This window comes from Canis lupus, chromosome 19, assembly GCF_011100685.1.
Source record: "Canis lupus familiaris isolate Mischka breed German Shepherd chromosome 19, alternate assembly UU_Cfam_GSD_1.0, whole genome shotgun sequence".
Lineage (NCBI taxonomy): Eukaryota > Metazoa > Chordata > Mammalia > Carnivora > Canidae > Canis > Canis lupus.
In genome coordinates this window covers 11,805,800-11,829,366 of record NC_049240.1, presented here as the reverse complement: position 1 = coordinate 11,829,366, position 23,567 = coordinate 11,805,800, and the positions used below count along the sequence as shown (strand labels likewise).

The window sequence follows — 23,567 nt, the reverse complement described above, 5'->3', positions numbered from 1 at the left end:
AATATAAGACTGACGAATCACTGATCTCTACTTCTGAAACTAATATACTATATGTTAATTGAATTTAAATTTTAAAAAATGTAATTACCTGTGAAAATAAAACTGCAATAATAAAAATAAATAAATAAGCTTCTCCTCAGAAAAAGATTACAAATAATAAATGTTTTTTTTACAAATACTAAACTTTTATTGAAGAAATTAATTATTAGCACTTACTGAAAAAACATTCATAAAGAGGTATACTGGTAAGGAGACTTATAATGTAATCAAGCATATTATCTGTCATTAAGAAGCTCATAGATATAAACAAATATAATGTATACACATGAATATTGAGAATACAAGGCAAAACATTTGTATCAAAAGGGGTAATATGTAAAGTGTAATGGCATTCAGAAATAAAAGTCTTTGCTTCCATATGTGATTTGTGCTTGCTAAATTCCAAAAAAAAATTCTTGCTTGTTTAATAAATACATTGCACTCCATAGTTCTCACTGTTTCACTCTTTTAAATTTGAACACAAGGAAAAACTCTCAGTGGTTACCTAGATTGAAGAATTAAAATAACTTGAATTTTGATTCTTTGCATTTATAATAAGTGGGCTATTTCTTATTCTGAATCTGGTGTTCACATTCAGCAATATTACTATCGCTGTGCAAAACCAACCTTAACCATAATGGACAGTTACAAGAGTAACTCTACCAAGAGTTCATTGAAAATGAACAGATTTAGCTGAGTCCAGAGTTTCCTGGCTGTCTACATAACTGGGAATTATTCAAATTAACTTCTTTATAGGAAATGATGTTCATTACAGGATAAGTAAAAAGTGCTAATTTGAAGCTTACATATATATACTAAAACTCAACAATAATTTCAGCAACTGTTTAGAACTTAGACCAACAAAAGTTTTGATTAACCTTTTTTTATGGAGAAGTATTTTCTTTCAGGCATCATTTAGAATTGAGTATAGTGATAATAAGTAGCAGATGGATTTATTTTTAGTTTATTAATGCTTAATAATTGCCTATAAATAATACACCCACCAGTACTCCCCTTCCCTTTTCTCCCATTGCCTACATCCAAGGCAGACTGCTCCCATTGCCTGCCCTTAACATGTCATTGCCATTGAAACTAGTGTCAGTGAAGAGGAGAACAGGACAGATCATGTACATCTTTTGCGAACATTAATATATAGTAAGAAGAATGGTCATATTAAGGCATAAAGCACTGTAGTATTTTCAGAAGACATAGGAAGGTAATGAAAACTTTTGTGCAGGGCAGTCCATAGTTACATGGCTTTAAAAGATGTATCTCATAGGAGTATGTAGGCTCTTTATTAGATATGAAGATACTGTAGAAGATGTGGAATTTTAGGCAATTACAGTATGAGAGATGAATAGGTCTGAGGGCAAACTAAGCTGCTAATACGGAGTGGACAAAAACTAAAGTGTTGCATAGAAAACTAAAGAATGAATAGAAGATTATTAATATAAGGGCAAAAAGAGAGATATGGATTACATGCAAATAAATAATGACAGTTTATATAACATTACTTCATTTTTTAAACAGAGCTGTTTGATTAATTGATGAGTCAAATATGTCGAACTCTGAATTTGGACTTGAATGGGCCATTTGGCATTTCTCATGATAGCTTTCTGGATAAGATAGAAAACTGAAGTAAGGCCATTTCTGTGAACTAACTTTGAATATGAATAGCAATTATTTACTAAAATAGAAAGGATAGAAGTTTTCAGAAACAGTGGTACCAGAAAAATACTACTATAATCAAACTCCATCTTAGACTTTTAATAATAATATTATTCCAAGAAAAGGTGAGTAGACTTCCATACTATGAAATTTGCAAAAAACCTAATACTTTCTGATGTAAACCCAAATATTGCAGCTGTGGAATGAAAAGTACAGACAGCTAGAGAATCAGGGAGTTTTATCAATAAATTATCTAATAAGCTCATATAATTAAAATATATGGTATAGGGGACATGGGTGGCTCAGTCGGTTAAGGGACCAGCTCTTGATTTCAGGTCAGATTATGATCTCAGGGTCATGAGGATTCCACACTGGCTGTGAAGTCTGCTGGGGATTCTCTCCCTCTCCCTGTGCCCCTGCTCCCCCTATATGCTCTCTCTTTCTCAAAAATAAATAAATAAAATAAAATATATGGTATAGAAAAATCAAACCTAAATAACTTGTAAGAAGATTGGCATCAGTTGTAAAGCCAAAGATGAACCATGGTTTAACAAAATGATCATATCAAAAATGGATATTTTGACTTTTTTTTCCCTAACCTCATTCTTCCTCGTCTATAATCTTTGGGGCTATGTGTTTGTTCAGTAATGATCTAGTCTCTATGGCTGGGGAAAATGATTCCCTGCCAATGGACAAACACATCAATTAATGCTTATGACAGTTTTTAATAACTCCAGGGAAGAGTAAAGTTGCATGTTATTAACATTATCATTAGTCATTCAGAAATGGTTCAGTCAAGGGTGTCATTACCTACACAAATAGACCAGTGACCTGTGATCTTGTCCAAATCAAACTACATGTAACTCACTCTTCAAAATACCATGCCCTTCTGTTTTTATCCCCATCCTGACTGCTACAGTTGGCATATTTCATCTACTTAATTTGTTCGGTTACTTTCCATTTAGTGTTCATATATGTGGATTTAATGTGTTTGGAAATTTCTTTATTTTTGTCTTTTAATGTGTTCACTTATTTGTAGTATCAAGTGACTGTTAGATTTATTTCACACGTCTTGATTCTGTACTTTGGAATATGCAGATGAAAAATAATGGGCATCACCCTTAAGGAGATTTAAGTATATTTGAAACAAAAGAGTTGTATGGAGACTACCACAGGTAGGCAGTAATAAAATCCATCAGAAAAATAGAGAGAGAATGATATGGGAGTTCAGATGTACAAGACACAATTTCTGGAATATATAATACATGAGAATAAAAAGTTTTTTTACATCTTGACTTTTGCCTAGAAGATTAAAAAAAATTGATGATTGCCTCTTTATCACTTTTAAGCTTTTGACACAAAATATCTACTTTTTAAGAAAAAGCTTTTAAAAGTTATTAAGAAGTAGGGGAAGATAATCAATAAACAGATTGTAAAAAATTGTTTCGATGAAATGGAATCTTGATTTTTATACCTTTTAGGAATTTATTCATAGTAAAAGAAGCAATATGATTTATTTTGGAGGCATATTTATGATTTATTGACTTATGATTTAGTGATTTAGATCACTTTTTTATACATTGGTAATGTATTTTAAAAATCTCCAAAATTAGCAATTAACTTCTCATAGTGAACCCAGTGAGTTTATTCCTCAATTTTTGTGTGATTTATTTTTAAATTTTAATTATTTTAAACGTTTAATTATGTTTAAATGGTAATTATTTTCTTCTCAAGCTCTTTCCTATATTGATTTCTATTTTCACACTGTTTTATTTCTCTCCCATTTAACTTTCGGTATTGCTATTTGTCTATTGCTATTGTTCTTATGTTGTTATTCCTTGTTGCTACATTGTGCCGGAATTTCCATCTCTTTATATTATACATATAATTTTAATATATAAATATTTAATATATTAAAATATTGTAAATATACAAATAGTCCTGAGTTCCCTAGCCTCACACCCTATCCTTGCTCTTAACTCTCCTTGGACACTTGCATTGACATTTTATTTATAACTTCTGATGCTGATGACTCTTAAATCTTATATCCAAAATGGACTTTGCTCTTGAACTACAAGTCTATGTATCCAATTGTCTATTCAATTGTTCCTGTGGTACATCTCAAGCTCAAAATATCCAAAAGCAAAGCCACTTTTTATACTTTACAGATCTACTCCTCCCACAGAATTTCAACTCTCTACTGATGGTTTGCAACATCATCAATAGCCTAAACTAGAAAATAGGATGTAATCCAAAACATTATCTCCTGATTTTCCACATTTACTTGCTCAACAATTTCGGTGATATCATATCCCATCTATTTTTTAAATCAGTACTAACTTCTCTACCTCCAATGACACTATCTTTGCACTGTGATTCTTTCTCCTCTGGGTAGTAATGAGTTCTGTGCCACTTTTATAATCTATGAACAATCTCAATCTTTCTTTCGTGGTGGTAACAAAATAATCTCCTTAGACTACAAACCTTATTATGTCACATTCATACTCGTGCTTAACTTAAAGCCTTCAGGATGAGGATTAATTCTTTTTGCCTGGCGTACAGAGTCTTCCAGGATCTGAATGCAGGCATAATTTATGCCTTCTCATTCTTTATACTTTATGGCACATTTGTACTAAATTACAAGTGGGTACCTTGATGCACTGTTAAGATGCACTGCATTATGTTAGTGAGCTTCAGCTTTTGTCTGACACAATACCTTTTCTTCCTTATCAATCTAGCAAACTACTACTCATCATGGGAGAGCCTATTCCCTGAAGTCATCTCCCTTATCTTTCCAGGCAGATTTTGCTTCTTTCATTGCTTCCCTAACATAGTCTGCATACTATTTATATAGCATTTTTACTGTCCTACTGTGATTAGAGCTTTTCCCAGCATTTGTATCCCAGAGCTTAGCACTATGTCCAATGTACAGTAGGATCTCATTTATAGTTTCTTGAATGTATGAATGATTAATTCTACTGAATCATTTTTTTAAAATAAAATAAGCTAATAAAACAATCTCTGGATTTAATGGGGGCCATCTCCTCTGGAGTGAAAACTAAAGCATATGGCTAAGTTGACAGAAATGATTAAATAAAATTAGGATTCTCTTTAGAAAGGGGAAAGGTGGGGAAAAGAACGGTGAAAAGGCAATCAACAGTATCTGCCACAATGGCATTGTTTTGGTGGCAGTTTCTAAGTGATGTCAAATATTGAATATTTATGACATTGAGATTATAAGAAAAGTGGACCAACATATATTATACATATAGATATACATATGTGTGTTTTATATACATATATGCACAAAAGCATACATAATACACACCTTTGGGTGTTCCTATATTATAACATTATTATATCATATAAAAATGTTCTTTTTTGTTCAAATTTATGCCAGCTGTTTCTCACTACTAGAGAAAATAGACTTCTAAATAAAGAGAATGTGGGGAGGAGGGAGTCAATAATATTCTGCTGGTGATTCAGTGGCTGAGCCAGCTGATGCTCAGCTATTCAGCAAGAGAACAACTCTTGAAGAGAGTTGTGAATTAGGCTGGCTGAAGCTCAACAATTCTGGGGTGGGAAACACATTTAGCCAAGAGGAAGTAAAGGACCTAGCACTGTTAAAGACTTAATGAAACAGATGGCCCATTGTTTTGCAATGGAGCCACTACAATCAAGTCTGTTTTTAACCCGTTTTAATGACTTGTGTATAGATGTTTCGAAAAGTAGACTCTCATCCTAGAAAATCTATCAAGCAATAACATTTTTGTCCCGAGCAGCTGAGTGATAGTGATGAACTAAACAACTGCTCAGGAGAATGAATTTGCAAAGGACTCTGTTGTTACTGTTGTTTTATATGAGATATTTTCATTTCTCTTGGATTAATTTCTTAATAAAAGAATGGAAGAGCAGATTAGAAAATATAACGTTAATTATTGGTTATCAACTTTCAGGTTGGTAAAATTGAAATCACTACAAACTATGATATCCTTAATAATTGAGAATAAGATTATTCAATGACACACCATTTTATAACTCATTTATGATACAAAACTAACAAGAGTGTTTGGCTAGACCAAATTCTGACTTCTCCATTCACAGAGAGGAGGTATAGCCCTCAGTCTGGGAAAGAAAATCAGGCTGACATTTGCCTGCTGTGATTAGAAATATACTGACAGCTCATTATTGCTCCAGAATATTCTTGATATATGTTTTTAACCTTTCTTATCACCTGCCTTAAAATTTTAATTGTTTTTAAGACAAGTTTTATAATACTTAAATTACCTATTGTTGGATTATTGCGATTAAATATGCTATTTATTTATTCATTCAGCCATTTCTTTTCTTTCTGAAATGAGTAGTAGAGTCAAGCACTGACCTCTTCCTTTGCTGAGAATAAACACTATAGATTTTTCTCGGTTAATACTATAACATACAATAGTTGATTGTCACCTTTAATTAAAAAGAACAATGTCTTTAGGAAGTGAGCTACTGACACAGCGTTGATGATGGGATTGCTTCCCTATTCACTGTTCTATATCTCCTCTCTCCCCACCCAGCGTTTTCTTGAAAGGGCCATCTCTACTTATTATCTGCACTTGCGCAAGTGCCATTCTTTATTTTTAACTATCATGATTTTGTCTCAGCCACTGTTTTGAACTTATCTTATTTAGTTCTTCAATTTATTTAATTGCCCAAAACAAATGTTTCTTTTCAGACCTCTTCCTCTGGGAAATCTCTGCTGCATTTCTCTTAGTCCCTGGCTTTTTTGTGTCTTTTCAATTGGAAAGTGTTGTAGCCCATTTGAAGGATCAGCCCCTCATCTTCATTGAGCCAGCCATCTACCTCCAGGGCAGGCTATTTATCATCAGCTCCAGCTTTCCAGTCTTTGAGCTCCAGCCTTGCTTCTGCAGATCTATTTTTTGTTTGTTTGTTTGTTTGGCTTGTTATTGTTTTGTTTTGTTCAGGGTTTTTGTTTGTTTGTTTGTTTTGGTCTTGTTTTCTTTGTTTTGTTTCATATGAGGCCTAAGCAGTCATGCACCCACCAAGTTCCAGGTTTTTTGGAAATTTGTTACCTGTCTGAGAAGCTCAGATCCCTGTCCAGCTCTCCCTAGGTTGGGAGCTGTTGGGATTTGCATCCTAAATTTACCTCTTGCCTGCCTTAACTCTAATCTTCAGAAGAATTCTTTGGGGTGGTTTTCAAAATTCATGCCCCCCCCCAAAAAAATAAAATAAAATAAAATAAAATTCATGGACCCCTGTACATTGGGAGTCTGAAAGTGATAAAGCTGATAAATCTACATTTTGACAAGTATATTAAGGTAACTATGATTCTCTTATCTTGGAAGCTACTTAGACACTAAATAAGCTAGTGATAACACACTAACTAGGATGCTTTCTAAAACTATGGTGTTTGTGGCTGCTTCAATGTGAGCACCACCTACCATCTTTTTTTTCTTACTATTATCCCTCAAATTTGAAAGCATGTGCACTCTCATATTAAAACATGCCTAAATCAAATTTGCTGCCCTTTTGCTAGCTTTTTGTCCTGCTTTATTGCATCATGTACAGCACTTTGATTTGGAGGTTGTCTGACTAGAAGTATCTTGAACAATAAGGATATCTATTAACCCTCACATCAAAATGTTAAGGTATTAGGGTCAGATTGCTGGCTCATTAATGTTATCAAGGATTCATATTCATCCATCGTTTTTTGTTATTTCATCACAAATATGATGATAGTCATCTTCAGGTTTGAGCCTTTCGAGGTACAGACAGGAAGTTACACACAGCTGTCACAGCTTCAAGCATCATGTTTTCAAACAACTATGTCCAAAGGCAGGAAAGAGAAGAGGAGCCTTTTCATCATATTCCTTTCCTGTTTTATCTGGGAATGTTTTCCCCCAAGGCATCATAATTGACTTCTTTCTATGCCTGAATGTCCAAAACCATTCTATAAGATCACCCCGATGCAGTCAGTGTGGGGATATCAGGATCATTTTATGCCAGCGACTATAGGAAGATCCCAGTCTCTCTGAACAAAATTATCCACGAATTTAAAAAATCAACATTGTACTCGTTTATTTTTCAATATTATCTAAAAGCCTAGACCTTTTACAGTTAAGTTGGCCAGCAAAATTTTTAAAGGATCTTCTCTAATGGGAAAATGAGATTCACCTTATATTTGATATTGACAAATGATTGAGGTTGTTATATGTGTCATGTGTCATGTGTCATATGTCATATATATTGGAAGTCTTTTTGAGACTTGACATATTGGGCATACCTAGAAATTTATTGATAAAACTCTTTACAGGCATATCTTGTTTTATTGAACTTCACAGATACTGTGATTTTTACAAACTGAAGGTTTGTGGCAACCTTGCATTGAGCAAGTATATTGACCTAATTTTTCCAATAGCATCTGCTCACTGTCTCTGTGTCACATTTTGGTAACTCTCACATTTCAAACTTTTTCATCATTATTGTATTTGTTATGGTGATTTGTTGTCAGTGATTATAACTCATTGAAAGCTCAGATGATGGTAAAGTTTTTTAACAATAGTGTTTTCTACTCAAGATATATATATTGTGTTTTTAAATATAACACTATTGCACACTTATCTACACTCTAATATAAGCAAACCTTTTATATACATTGGGAAACCAAAATATTCATTTGACTTGCTTTATTATAATATTTGCTTCATTTCAGTGGTCTGGAATCAAACCACAATATCTCCGATATTGTACAGCTATACTTGTATGCATAACCCACCTTCTACTCTAGTTGTCTTCCTACTGATTCATATCTATTAATAATCTCACACATGTTGCAAATTTTCAAAGTGTGGGGGTTTTTTAGTCCTCTTTGCTTTCTGGTTATTCATTCTCCACTTAGGAATCTCATTTAATTACATTATTTAGACTAAACTATGGGGAGAATTCCAAAATCTGTTACTTTAGCTTTGATCTTTCTTCATATTTCCACTTACCAACAATACTAAACATATTCCCAGCTCAAATTTATCCAAAGCAGGACTATTGTTCTTTCCTGATGTTCTCACTTTAATCTGTTTCTTGTGTCACTTCTAACACCATGATGATGGTTCTTCAATCATTATTATCATCTAAAATAACATTCTTGAGTTTTCCATGTCTCAAAAAGGAGATAAGCTATTCTGGAAATTATAATAACATTTATTCAATTGTTGGATGTGATTATCGGTTCTTCTCTTTCTGTTGTATCCTGCATACAGTGAACTGACAAATACATTTGGCTTCATGCAAAAAATAAAATCCAGAAAAACACATTCCTCAGGACATTCCCCACTACCACTAGGTAGAAACTACCATCACCTGTGACAGGGTGTTGTCATTAGCTCCTAGCTAGTCTGGTTTTGTCACACACACACTTCTCTAAAGCAGCTAGAATGATCTTTTTACTCAAAGTCTAATGATTTCCATTTTTTCTCAGGGTAATAGCAAAAACCTTTACAGTGGCTTGAAGACTTTACATGAACTTGGCCTCCACTCTCTTCCCAAACTCAGTCCCTAAAAATTCAGCCTTGATCACTTTGGCCATACAGGCCAACTAGTTTTAGAGCCTTCCTATGGCTATTTTACCTGTGTTTCCTATTTTTCCTTTCCTCAAGGTTTTCTTCCTTCATTCCTTTAGGTGTTTGTTGAAAACATACCTACACAAGAAACCTTCTAAAACCTTTATCTTCAAAATAATACAACTCACTTCCATTACTTTCCAATTGTTTTAACCACTTGTATTTTGTCCTTTGTATTTATTAACATCTGGTGATTATCTATCTATCTATCTATCTATCTATCTATCTATCTATTCATCTATCATCTATCATCTATCATCTATCTAATGTCTCCCCATAGAGAATATAAAGAATGGAAGCTCCATAACAATGGCATTTTTTTTCTATTTCTTTCACTATCATATTTGTAGTGTGTAGCACAATGCTTAATATGTAAAAAGTACTCATTAAATATCTGTTGAGTAAATAAATGAATAAATAAATGTTATGGAATATACAGACAACTTCCAAAACTGGGTAAGGGAAAGAAAATGGAGTAAAGAGAATTTATATCTTATGAATTCCTCCTCAGGTACACATACTATTTTTTACATAGTGTTACATGAAATTAGAAGCATATGCCAATATTGACCATATGACATCAAATATAATATAATTTCTATCTTCCCATTGAAATGACTCACTAAGTTGTTTTTTATATATTAAATGTATAAATTCCATCATTGTGATAATATTGCATATATGTAATATTTAATTTGTTCATTTTTGTGTTAATTAAAGTAACAATGTATTAATTTTAAATTATTACTTTTTATTCTCACAACACGTGAAATAATTTTATTCAACTGCTCATGCTCCTTTTTGACATTAATTTCATCATCTAACACAGCCCTTGTTTCTTTTTCTTTCTCACCTAAATTGTTCAAGATGAATTCTCTATGTGTGATGCAAGACACTGTAACTCAAAATCACGAGTTCCCATAGTACTGAAATTAGAGCAATGATTTTCCTCTAACATCTATTTTCTTACACATATAACTGTGATCTTCCACAGCATAACAACTTATTGTATAGTTTTCAAATAATTATTTTTACAAATGTTTGCCTTCTTTCTCCCTTTCTTTTTCTCTTTAATGATTATAATGTACACTTCCAATTATGAGAGCATGTACCCAGTAGTGATGACAAAATATGTGTTGTCTATTATTTTTGTTATTATAGTTTGACTCTTGTTTTACTAATTATGTCAGGTTACCTCTCAAAGTATCCTGATCTAGCTATGACTGCTGTGCCATTTCTCTTAGAAAAAAAAAAAAAAGACACCCTATACAACAAGTTTGTAGGAGCCCACAATTAGGTGTTCCCTATTTCCTAAGGGTTAACTTCAAAGAAAAAACCTCCCATAATATTTGCACATACATAATAATTTATTTCATTCAATAGAAGTCCAGCATCTTTGATTGTGGTTCTATAAAATGCTTGCTTTTTGCCCATAGATCACATCATTTAATCTTTATAATAATCCTGAGAGACACACATTATTTTAATTTTACAGATGAGAAAAAGCCTATATAGAAACAAAATAATGTTCCCAAGTCACAGTGAAGTAGACCAGAAATACCTTCTCTATTTCAGGTTGTCTTCTGTCTCTGCCTTAACAAGACAACAGCATGCAGAGTAGTTCAGAGGGAGAAAGCTAAAGAGAAGCAAGGAAGGCTAGCTGAGAAGATACTGAGATAGCCTACGTTAGAGGGGATGGAGAATTTTAAGGCAAACTAAGGTGTGAGCCTGAGGGTATTTTATATCTGATCGCTAGAGGTGAACATTTATCTGCCGTTAAATTTGGTCGTGGAGAATATTGGAAAATAATTATGATAAGATATCTGATGATTTAATTTTAATCTTATGGGAAATGTGCAAGATATTTTACTCTAATATTAACCTCATTTAAAATTGTTAAATGTCCCTGCTATTTATCTCAGTCACATGAAATAACAATGTTAGGTAGAGTTTTATATTAAACTCTAATAAAAATGTGTATATTACCAGGTTCCTTTTTGTTGTTCACACACTAGAATCGTAGAACTAATTTTCATATAAATAATATTCTAAGATGTATTTTTCTGTCATCAGCAATGTAATAACATCTATAATCAGTTTATTTCAAAAGCTCCTTTCATCCAAAGAACTCAAAGTTATCATGAACATTAATTACATTTACAAGTCTCTGAGGGTTAGATTCATTTATGTAAGCTTCTCTGATAGAATCACTTACAGATAATGGTGTTAAATAACAATATTCCTGCTAATAAGACCTTTTGAAACATAAGATTAATAAGTCTTAATAAAACAGGATGCCGATAGAGAATTTTATTTTATGTTGACACTTTCTCATTGTCCACACGGTCTTCATAAACCTTCTCTAAATTACAGTGAAATTCTCAAAAAATACATACCATGAATCAGAGGCATATTTTCTCTGTAGCCAGTGAAATGCAAGCTTTTGGGCTCCTCACTTGCATATCCACTTCAATGGACCTAGGAGGTACCCTAGAAATCTATTGCTCACAAGGTCATAGGCAAATCATAGCCAAATCCATAAATTTATGTGAAGGATGAAACTCCTTTGATATTACAGCCTGACTAAATGAGTTTACATTTCTGGCCCTGATATAAAAAACAAAAAAACAAAACAAAAAAAAAACAAAACAAAAAAAACCGGTTACATTCCTTTCTTGTGTCATGAGAAATCATACATTCCAGTCAAAACTACCAAACAACAGGTTGTTCATTAGAGCAATTTCAGACATCATATAGGGAAGCAAAACAAGAGAATAATGGATTTCCAGTATAGGTGGAAAATATTTACCTTCCTGGAAAAGTAGTTTCAAGCTCTGTATGTGCTATTGTCAACCTCTTTATTTAATTTTGGAGTAAAAGTAATACAAGGAAAATATTGTGGACTTTTTCCAGCTAATATATATATATATATATATATTAGGTGTTAATTCCCAACCTAACATACAAACTTAATAAAAATGCTAGCAATAGGATTAAGAAGCAAGGCCTCTGTTCCTTTGAAAGGAAAAAAATGAACAGTAGTAGAGAAGTTATAATCCTGTGAAACTTGGACATTTTGAAATGGAGAAAAAAGCATTAGTCCTTGCTGCCCTACCCACATGCCATACAAAATTAAGCAAGAAATCTTTCTCTTCATCAAAGGTGACTGGACCAGGGGGATGGGCATCTGATTCTGGCAGGAAATAAAGAATTGCATGAAATGTCTCAGATTATTTGAGGAATCAAACAAGTAGGCATAGATATTACAAATAACACATGATGGGCAAAGAAGAATTGGAATAGTACTGTTCAATAGAACTTTCTGGAATGATGAAAATGTGGCTATTGAAAATCAGAATGTGGTTAATGTGAGAAAGAGGAACTAAATTTTGTATTTTATTTTCTCAAAAAGATTTTAGTTATTGATTTGAGGGAGAGGAACAGAGGGAGAGGGAGAGAGAGGAAGGGGGAAAAATTCTCAGGCAGACTCTACATGGAGCATGGAGCCTGATGTAGGACTCAATCTCAGGACCCTAAGATCATGATCTGAGCTGAAACCAAGAGCTAGACGCTTAACTGACTCAGCCACTTAAGTGCTGTATGTATTTTTATTAAATTTAATTAATCTGAATTTAAATGTAGCTAGCCACATATTTTAGACAGCAAAGATCTGGAAGGCCATTAGTAGTCAGATTCTGTAGCTCTGATGGGCTAGATATACATTAACTTAAGGGGGCCAATCGAAAGAGAATACTACTGACATAAAAAATGTTAGAAAAGAGAGAAATTATGTTGGAGAGAGAGATTATGATATTGATTTCTGCTTTTTAAAAAAGATTTTATTTATTTATTCATGAGAGACACATAGAGCAATGCAGAGACATAGTCAGAGGGAAAAGCAGGTTCCTAGTGCGAGTCCAATGCGGGACTCAATCCCAGGACCCCAGGATCACGCCCCAAGCTTAAGGCAGACACTCAACCTTTGAGCCATCCAGGCGTCCTGATTTCTGATGTTTAATTCCAGTTTGCATGGAATCTAGTTCTTCACACTTTCATTGAGTTTGGTATGAAATCTGTTCTCCTTCTCTGTAAATCTCACATATTTTGAATTAATTTATGTGAATTACTTTTAAAAAATCTAGACTTGGAGAAAGAATCATACAACAAATGGTAAAATGTCTCCAGAATGCCAGGGAAACCAGAGAAACAATGCCAGTCCTGCATTCTTCACATGGGTCTATGGAGTTTTGTGCTTTCCTTCCAGTATGAATTAGTAGGGAGAGCTTGAGTTTCTATGTTGTATAGATCTCAGCTCGTAGTTCAGCTCAGTCTCTCAGTTCTGTGAATTTGGAAAAATGCTTCCATGTCTGTAAGTATCACTTCACTATCTCTAAAATGGGATGAAGGACAGTTAATGACAATACCAGGTTCACAGAAATGTATTAGATACAATAATACATATGCAGAAATTGTGAAAGTGACTGGCACGCAGTAGCTAGTGTATGTTCTTGCTCTCACCTGCTGTCCATGTGCAGAGCCTGCCAGGCTAATCCGATAAGCCTGGAAGGTTCAGATGAGACCACTGGCCACAATTCTTATAAAATGTATTGTCATCTTTGTGAGATAAAAAGGGAGGGAGGTAGCATAATTGTATTCACATTGTAGAGAATAACTTAGAATTTGGAAGCTGTATATAAAAAATCTTCATTATGGACTGTGTTTTGTTGCCTAATTAATGGTGAAAGATCACTGATACATTGAAACGAGACATCATAATTAAGTTTAAATTATCTGAAAGTTTCCACAACAATCTTAAAAATATGTCTGTTTTTGATGCATTGCTATCTCCTTACCTAAATTTTGGCAAAGCTAAATAAATAAATTCATGAAAAAGAAATATCCATATAAAGAAACATATCTTTCTTGGGCAAGATACAATCTTTCTGAAAATGAAAAGAATCACATTAGAAATTATAATGTGTTACTTTCATTCCAATCTTAAGCATGTTTGAAACAACAACAAAAAAAATTCCAATTTCTACAAAAATGTTCTCTAGGCTATCATTTGCATACAATTGCAATGTATATGTGATATGTATAGGAAATAAATGTTTGACTGTCAAGATGGGAAATGGAAATTCTAAATATATTCCTGCTTCTACCTTGGTCATATTATCAATTAGATAAACGAAATGTGGTTTACATCTTTTTAGAGTTTTAGATAAGTATCCCACAATATCACAATCCATTTTTTTAACAACTGTAGCCTCTTGTGGATGGGGCTGTATCTATCACTTTTTCTCAAAACATGGCTGTCTCATCTTGATATGGAACATTAGGTTAGGTGTTTTAATGTTTGCTTAATTTAATAGAAGCAATTTCTCTACTTATTTGTTAAATGCATTTTAATATTTTCATATGCCTAGAGGCTAAACAAATCATACTTAAAAAGGCAAACTGAACATCATTTTTAATTGATTTTAAAACATCAGAGCTTATATTGCATGTAGACTTGTGTCTAGCTCTAAAATAACAGAACTAAATGAAAAGCATGTATCTAACAACCACCTGCACATCTCCCAGGAACGTCAAAATCCATGTGATTAAATGAAAATTGTTTTTTTTCCTCTAAACTTCCCTTCCTCCTACTAGGATGCTTCAGCTAGATAATAGAATGCCATCACTTGTCCCCAAGATCAAAAGTAGGCATCATCAAATTCTTTTACTTTTAACTTCTGTAACTTCTCTGCCTCTAACCCATAATCAACTCCAGCTTCTTTTCTTTTTAGTGTCTGTCAACTTGCTTTCTCTTCTCCATCACACCTGCTCTTCCTCTAGATTGGGCTCTCAGTATACCTCACTTTGGATATTATAATAATAACTTCAATCCATTCTCCACCTGCTGTCTAGAATAATTTTTATGAAACATAAATCCAGTGTTGTTACTGTTTAGCCCACAAACCAATCAAGTTCTGTCTCTACATACCATGGCTTCCCTACTCTTATAATGGAACAAATGTTACCTTCCATGTCTGATCCAAACCCCTCTCCCCCTGAACTCTGGGTCTCTTGCCATCTCAGAACATTACTTTCTTCCATCTGCAAAAATTGAAAGTTTTTTCTTGATTTAATTCTCCTCTGAATGCTCTTCTATTTGCATTGTTTTCCCTACTATACAACATTCTTTCGAAATTTGAGTATGAACTCATTGTCTCCACTTCTTCATGGATCACTCAATTTCTCTCTCTCTAACCAATCCACTGAAATTGCTTCTCTCAAGATCAAAAATTATTTTTGTGTTGCCAGGTCCAATGACATTTTTTTGATTATGTCCTATTTGACATCTCAGCAGCATTTTTCTTGCCTCCCTTTCCTTAGATTTTATGTGATCAACCAGTGCCGATTTTTTGGCTCACTGTTTCTTTGTCTCTTTCATAAGTTCCTTCTCCAGGAATATCCCTGGGACTCCTGCCCCCTTTTCGCTATATACACTTGTTTCTCAGGGGATCTCTTCCAAGACTACAGTTTTATATATTATGTACCCAAATTTAAATCCCCAATACTAACATTCCCATGAACATGAGTTGTATCCAAAGTAGGCAGATAAGGATCGTTTTAAACCTACCATCTTCAAAGTAGTATTTTGATTTGTCTCCTATTTCTACAGTTTTTACCATTACAGTAGATGATATCACTGATTAAATAAATGTACCAAAACCCCAGATGTTATTCTTGATTTTTCTTTCTTCATCTGCTACATCAATATACAACCCAGAATTATTCCTTTTCCTTTATTTACACTTCATGACCTTGAAATAGGCAAGGAAAACACTGAAAACCTTGTATTTCATTAAAATTGCAGATGTCTGTTCATTAAGGTACCTAATAAGAAAAAAACAAGCCACAGTGTGAGAAATTTTGGCCACATATATAACTGACAAAGCACTGATCCATTAGATGGAAAGAACTACTATCAAAAACATATAGACAGTGGTATAGAAGATATCTTTATTGCTTTTTAGACCAATTATAGCAACATAAAAGTATGATAAAAATAATTTTTACTGTTCATTTATTAGCACAAGACATTATTCTTGTGTATTACTTCAAGATTAAAAAAGACAATTTGTATTACTTCAAGATCATTTAATCCTCATGAAGTTTTAGTTGAAGTAGATGTCACTGTTGTTTCATTTTTACAGATGGAAAAACTGAGTTTCAGAGAACATTAATGAATTAACCAGAATCACACAGCTTGGAGCTTGGTTTTGGGTTTGGAGTGTTCTAACCATAGAACCGAAGGGATTGTTAGGTCATGATACTGTTTTGTTTGCTTTGAACTATTGTGACTATGTCTGATTCACAGAAGTGGTCTATCAAATTTCTTTTTCCTATTATTTTGTTCCTTTGAACTTTCATATTTTGGCAGAAATATTAATCAACACCCCCAGTGACAAGATGACTAGCTCGATTTTGAAACTATTAACTGGGTTTGATATTTAAATTAATGTCAGCCTCTGGCTAACTTCTGGATTAAGCATGGGAATATGACTTTTATTACACAGATGACTCACATTTCCTATTAATGTTGGGATGTTTTCCATATTGGATCTGCTGGGCTTTTGATTCAAATTTTCAATACATATCTAAGCTAGAGACTATCTGGGAGTACAACGTTAGGAAAATCATGTTATATTCTATATATGTTATATTTATATATTACATATATTGGAAACAAAACTAGCAATCATAGAGATTCCAGATTACCTTCGCATGAGGGAAATTAGACTAATGGAATAGACAGCCCTAGCATTTTGGGGAAGAATAATACTGAAAGGAGAAAAATTTTGGACAAAGTGTAGATAATCTACAAATATATAAATGAAATGAAATGAAATAATGAAATGAAATGAAATGAAATGAAATGAAATGAAATGAAATGAAATGAGCCTGGCCAGAGCGCCACCCATGCTACCTCTACAGCATGAACACACTCACAGAACCACATAAAACACTTCTATCTTATCTCTATCTCAATGAGTAGCATCACTCAGCTGCCAATAACAAATGTGGTCATGTCTGTAGATTCACTCCCACATTCAGATGGTCACTAAGTACTCTACTCTCTACTTTTTCAGTGTCTCTCATTAACGTTCTCTTTCACTTAGTTCAGGATTTAATTATTTTTTGTTGAATCCTTCCAATAGTCCTAACATCTCCTTGATGACAGAGTTTTTCTCGTTCAATTTCACTCACCAGAATCTAGCCTCACTGATTTATCTAAGATACTTATGTGGGAAGAAAGAGTCATAGGTAGTCACAGAGGATCAATAGATAGGGGCAGGATAAGTTCTACTAAAGAAATGTTTTCTAGAATATGGGGAGAGAACGTACTCACATTCAGAAATGTAGGAACTAAGCTTAGTTATGAAGAATGAATACAAAGTCAGAGTTTAAGACTAGTGATTGAGAGAGAGTTTATAATTGCTCTTGATTTTAAAAAATCCTATGACAATCCTGATTAAAATAGAAAAAAATGTCCTCACATTGAGGCATTAATAATAAGTTATATAATAGTTTCAGAATCAATAGCTGTAAGAATTATTTTGTTAAACTTATATCTAAATATTTAGTTATATTTCTCTTTAAATCTACTGCTGTTACAAAAAAATAAAATACATCTACTGCTATTTAGGTTTTGGTCTTGATAGTATTGCAAAGATTTTTAATAAAATTTTGCCTACTACATTTAAATATTTTACATTTAATTCTGTTACCTCACAGATAATGTGATTTTTTATGGAAACTTGCAATCATGCAAAGCATGACTTTATAAACATCATATATTTCAGAAAATGACTTAGAATGTTTTACTTGGACATTGCTTTAACCTACCGGGTGAGGTTGTTTTTTTTTTTTTTTTTTTTTTTTTTTTATATGAAATCACTTAAAGGGTTTTTTAATCAATAAAGTGTTACAATTGATAGAATTTTTAAACACAATAGTCTCTCTTTAAAGTTTTCTAACATTTTTAACTTAGAATAGACACTCTTACCCTCTAACATAAGGTCATCAATGCCTTAGCAATAACTTCTCCTGATTTTCAGAATGCATGTACATTAAGCAGACACAACAGGCCACTTTAAAGCATCTCTTCAGGGGATCCCTGGGTGGCTCAGTGGTTTAGCTCCTGCCTTTGGCCCAGGGAGTCATCCTGGAGTCCCAGGATTGAGTCCTGCATGGAGCCTGCTTCTCCCTCTCTCTCTCTCTCTCTCTCTCTCTCTCTCTATCTCTCATGAATGAATACATAAAATCTTAAAAAAAAAAAAATAAAGCATCTCTTCATACCTGAGAAGTAGTTGGCAGACTAATGGTTTAAAATTTTTCAACAGAATGATTGAGTTGCCTACTATGTTTTTATAGAATGGCGTTCAGGGTAGCTTGAAATTTTACAGGCTGCCAATTTCATTCTCCCTATAGGCCCTAGGCCCTTCATCTCTGAAAATTTAGTTTTGTGGTTGAAGCACTTTTTTTTCTTTGAGGTAAATGTGGCTTCCGATGAATGCAATATGCCTCCTTTCATACCATGGTCCCCTCCAGAGTGTAAACTTTGGTTCTATCTCAGAAGGAACTTGAGGGACAAACTTGTGCTTTAGGGCATCATGTAAGTGTGTGCTATATGTAATGTCCAGCACTCCAGCCTTCTATGTGATAAGCATCAGCCCTTTCATATAGTACATGCCAGTCAGAGCAGGGACAGCATTCATTGCTCTCATCTCAAAGTGCTGTTCTCTACCCTTGACTATTTCCCCCTAAGACCCCATTAGTATAATCTAAAAACTACAGGTTTTTAGCTCAAGTTATTTTTATTTCTTTAAAGAAATGGTTAATAAGTCTAATTCTTTCTCTTCCTTCTTTGACCCTTTCTAGCATTCAATATTTCTCTGCCCTGCTGACCTAATCTCTAGTTGCTATTACCTCTGACTCTAGTTCTCTGGTTCCAGACTCTCTGCACTTATGCACATGCATGTAGCAGGACCAAAGTACTGGGCAAAGGACATCCTTTTCAGGAGAGCTTTTAACCAATAGCTGGAGAGAGTTAATGAATAAATACCCTCAAAGAATAAAAATGTTTTCTCTGTCAGGTATAGTTTTCATTTCTACTTTGCTCTGTATATCTCTGAATCCTGCTTCTCTCTGCTGAACAGAGACTTCTCATTTTCGTAAGACTTCTCTTTCTCCTCCATAAGTATATCCTACATAATATGCAGGATTCTAAAGAGTCATAGCCTTGACTTCATCCTTGATTTTATATAACCATGAGATTCTAGTGCTCTTCACATTCTAACTGGCTAACTGGCTCAGTCAGGGTGTCCTAATTACAGATTTTCAAGAAAATTCAATATAATCAACTTAGCCTATGAATTAATACATTGGAGGTGCAATATCCACCCAGATCCAATCATTGAAGATCTGGCTGTTGTGGCCCTGTAATATGATCACAGTAAATGGATTATCTTTTTTACAGTAGATTAAAGAAGTGATATTCTTAGAAGCTGATTGGATCAGGAAGCAATAATTAGAATATCTAATACAGCCATGAAAAAATAATCTTTTGTAAGATAAACTTTAAAAAAAAAATACTTAGGCTTTCCCCAACCAACATCTGAATGTCACTGAAGGGCTAAGTCATTGGGTCTAAGGGTATATATATATATATATATACATATATATTATATGGTATGAATTTTCGTCAAGATGTACAAGAAAGAATATGTTTCCTTATTACTCTTTAAGTACCCTCTTCAGCAAATGTAAAGACACACACAGTCCACTGAAATAATAAAAAATGTTTAATCTCATTATTTCGAGTAATCCCCTAACAATTCTGTGTTCATGTTAACAAATTGCCAGGCAGATATTTTGGTTCTCTTTCCATGATCTTTCCCCAGTTTTCTGCTATTTCCATGCTATCCTTGGGGCACAGGACTCTTCCAAACCCGAAAATTCCAATGGCTAAAATCTCATTTCCTTAAACCTGAAATATCCATTTCTTTTTAAGATTCACTTCCTGTATACAGAGTATTGTTGGGCTTAGAACCTTTATCCAAACTTCTCTAGAGCACACAGAACTGTTTACCTCCCACAGCTCATGGATTCTCTTCCCACTCATGAAGGAAAGTCTTCCATATCTTCTCTATGCCTTTCTGCAAGCTATGTCTTATGAAATAAGCTTCGATTTTTGTAAAATCCAAACCAGGAAGGCTTAGAGTCTTTCCATCCTGCTATGAGATAAGTAAGGTATACTTCTTGGGCACAAAATTCAAGGGGCACCAAAAATCTCAGTAATGAAGATGAATGTTTAATGGAATTTTTAAAATTAAAAAAAGCAAAAATGCACGATAAACAAAGTTCTTAAATTTTAAATGCAGACAGGATTAGTATTACTGACTTTTCTTTTTGCTGCAGGTTCCAACATGGAGCAGAGTATTGCTGCTGTCCCTAAGTACTGAATATGCTATTTATTTACAGGAAGGAGAAAGGAAAGCAGGAACTGCATATGTTACCTCTCAAAATATTATACAGCAAAATATGGAGGAGATGCTCTTTGGAGAATAATCTGTCAAGAACAGCAGCCTGAACTCAAATATTTGGAATGTAATTTTCTTGAAATTCCATGTTAGGATGAATCACATGCTAAAATATTTGATACCAACTGTTGAAGCCTGGTGAGAAGCTTGAGACCTCACATTGTTTGGAAGAGACTACTCCTGGATGTCTTTATTTACAATGCCACAAGTGGCCTGGCAACACAGTGCCTTAGTCAGAGACTCATTACACCTTTGAGCCTACAAAGATGTCCACAGTCCCCAACTCTGTGGCAGAAGGTTGGGGAAAATAAGCTGACTCATGTACTTTTTTGCCGAGGTACTCATGTACCTTTTGGATACTCAGAATTTTCACCCATATAGCCCTTATTGTATGTTACAACATGAGCTAATGATGGCCTCTTCAGAAAGTTCCAGAGGACAGAGCCAGCTCTCTCACTCTCAAGCCACAAAAAATTGTTCCAGCTTTCCAAACTATTTTGGCATTGCTTCCTAGATAAGTCATTAAACAAACTAATAGATAAACAAAGAATCTCTTCTTTATCTTATAACCCACTAGAATGACTGAGTTTTCAATTTCTAAAAACAATTCAGTGCTGTTTACCTACTCTGCATTTTTCTTTTTCTGGAATAGATGTTTATTTACTTATCATTGAAAAAATGAAGGTGGCTAAAATAATCTAGTACCTTGCTATTCAAAATGTGGTTGTGAGACCAGAAGAATCAGTATTAACTATTAGAAATGTAGAATTTTAGGCCCCTTCCCATTGCTAGTGATTCAGAATTTGCACTTAACAAGAGACCCAGTTGATTTGTATGCACATCAAAGTCTTAGAAATGCTGATACAATGCAGACTTTTTCTTTAGTTTATATTTATCTTGTTCTACAGTCTCTAGTATGTGTTTTGGTGCCCAATTCTTGCTTTCAGTTTCTTATTATTTACTCCACATCTTTTCCTTGATTTTGTTCTAAGGAGAATATTGAAAAACAGATTTTCAGCATTTAAATTCTACAAAATACTATCTCTCCTCTCCACTATACTCTGCAAAATGCTTTTTAGATAATAAGACTAAATCTGAGCCATTTGTGTAACTGGTTACTCCAGAATTTGCAGACTTTGTGGAATCATGAATTTTTTTGTGGATGTTGTGGTGGGGAAGGGTTTTTGTTACCCCTAGGGAAAGTTACTTCACACAAGCTAAGAATCCTCTACTGGATAGAAAGTGATGTGTTGGAGCCAGTTTATAATGGCTTAAGAGCCAAATGAATGCATCTTTTTCCAATGCCATGTTCATTGACAGGATTATGGTTGCTTGAAATTACATTTGGTGTAGTTATTTATAATTTAAACCACAGAAATTGGCAAATGCCAAATCAGGGTTTGGTTTTTTTTGTGTTTTGGGGGGTTCTTTGTATTATATTGCTTGAGTATAAACATCCCAAGTTCTCCTAAGTAGTAAAAATAAACATTTTTCCTGTAACAGTAGTTTATTTCATTATTACTGACTTATTTCCTTTATAATATTCCCTGGAATTTATCTCCAAGCCACAAAAAATATCTCCAAAGGTGACAGAAGGTTATAGAAGTATAATCTCAAATAATAGTAAATGGTAGATACATAAATGTTTAAAACAAAGAAAAATGAGTCTTAGGCATGATAAGTAAATTGTTCAAAACAATATAACAAATAGTGAAATGAGTAATGACATATTTATCTCTATTTCTCCAAAACCTCTGCTGTTTTTCATATAAGTCAGTATATGACTTGAGACAGGTTCACAAGGGCTTTGATGTTTGAGTATTTTGCCAATCTACTCATGGCATGGAAAAATATTTGCCAGGACAAGTTCCTCAGCAATGCAAAGAAAATAATAGCTGATACTTGAAAAGTAAGTATCATGAGTCAGGTAATATCTTAAGTATGCCATAGGTATTCACTTATTGAAGCCTCAGGAGAACCCCAAAACGTGAATATCTGCACATTATAAACGTGACTGAGAAAACTTAACTAAGATCCAATAAGCAGTATGTGGTTGAATTGGGATTTGAATCCTGATCATTCCACATCACTGCCTTCAGTAACAGATCCTTGATTAGAGAGGCTCAGCCCCACAATGTTCTAATCAGGATGGCCATTTGTTTTGGCTAAATGAGATTTCAGAGATGCTTTTCTTCATAAAGCTTCAGTAGCTTTTACTTGTAAAATGTCAATTTTCTTAAATTAATCTATTATATGTTAATATAAAATTAATCTATAATTATGTCTGTTATAATCTATTAGATCTTAGTTTTTTCCTATTTCAAAAAATGAAAGCTCTCCCAATCCATAGCTTGAATATTCTCTTGTTCATTTTCATGTCATACAAAAGTATCTTAAATTTTTCTGAAAATTTGCTGAATTTTGAAATAAAAGCATGCCCATTACTCATAATTATTATCAATAATTTTAAAAGCTAAATTTTAATTTTATAGAATCACTCTGCCTCTTCTTCTTCTTCTTCTTTTTTTTTTTTTTTAAGCCTTTATCCAGTAAAACATTTGTCTTGAGATATATAGAGACACTTCAATATCAGGCCATATGTAGCCAGAAATGTATTCCGATGAAAGAAAGGCAATATACATAAATT

The 23,567-nt window shown here is 33.6% G+C and overlaps 1 long non-coding RNA gene across 3 annotated transcripts in view; it reads left to right on the top strand.

Moving 5' to 3' along the window:
• LOC102157193 overlaps nt 1-23,567 on the top strand; it is a 148,472-nt gene that overhangs the window by 24,012 nt on the left and 100,893 nt on the right. Inside the window, exons 3-4 of one of the 3 annotated variants that reach the window (XR_005373910.1) lie at nt 20,862-21,058; nt 22,694-22,829. The exons of the other annotated variants lie outside the window; for them this stretch is intronic. This is a non-coding gene — a long non-coding RNA (uncharacterized LOC102157193). The remainder of the gene's footprint in view (nt 1-20,861; nt 21,059-22,693; nt 22,830-23,567) is intronic. 3 annotated transcript variants of the gene reach the window in all.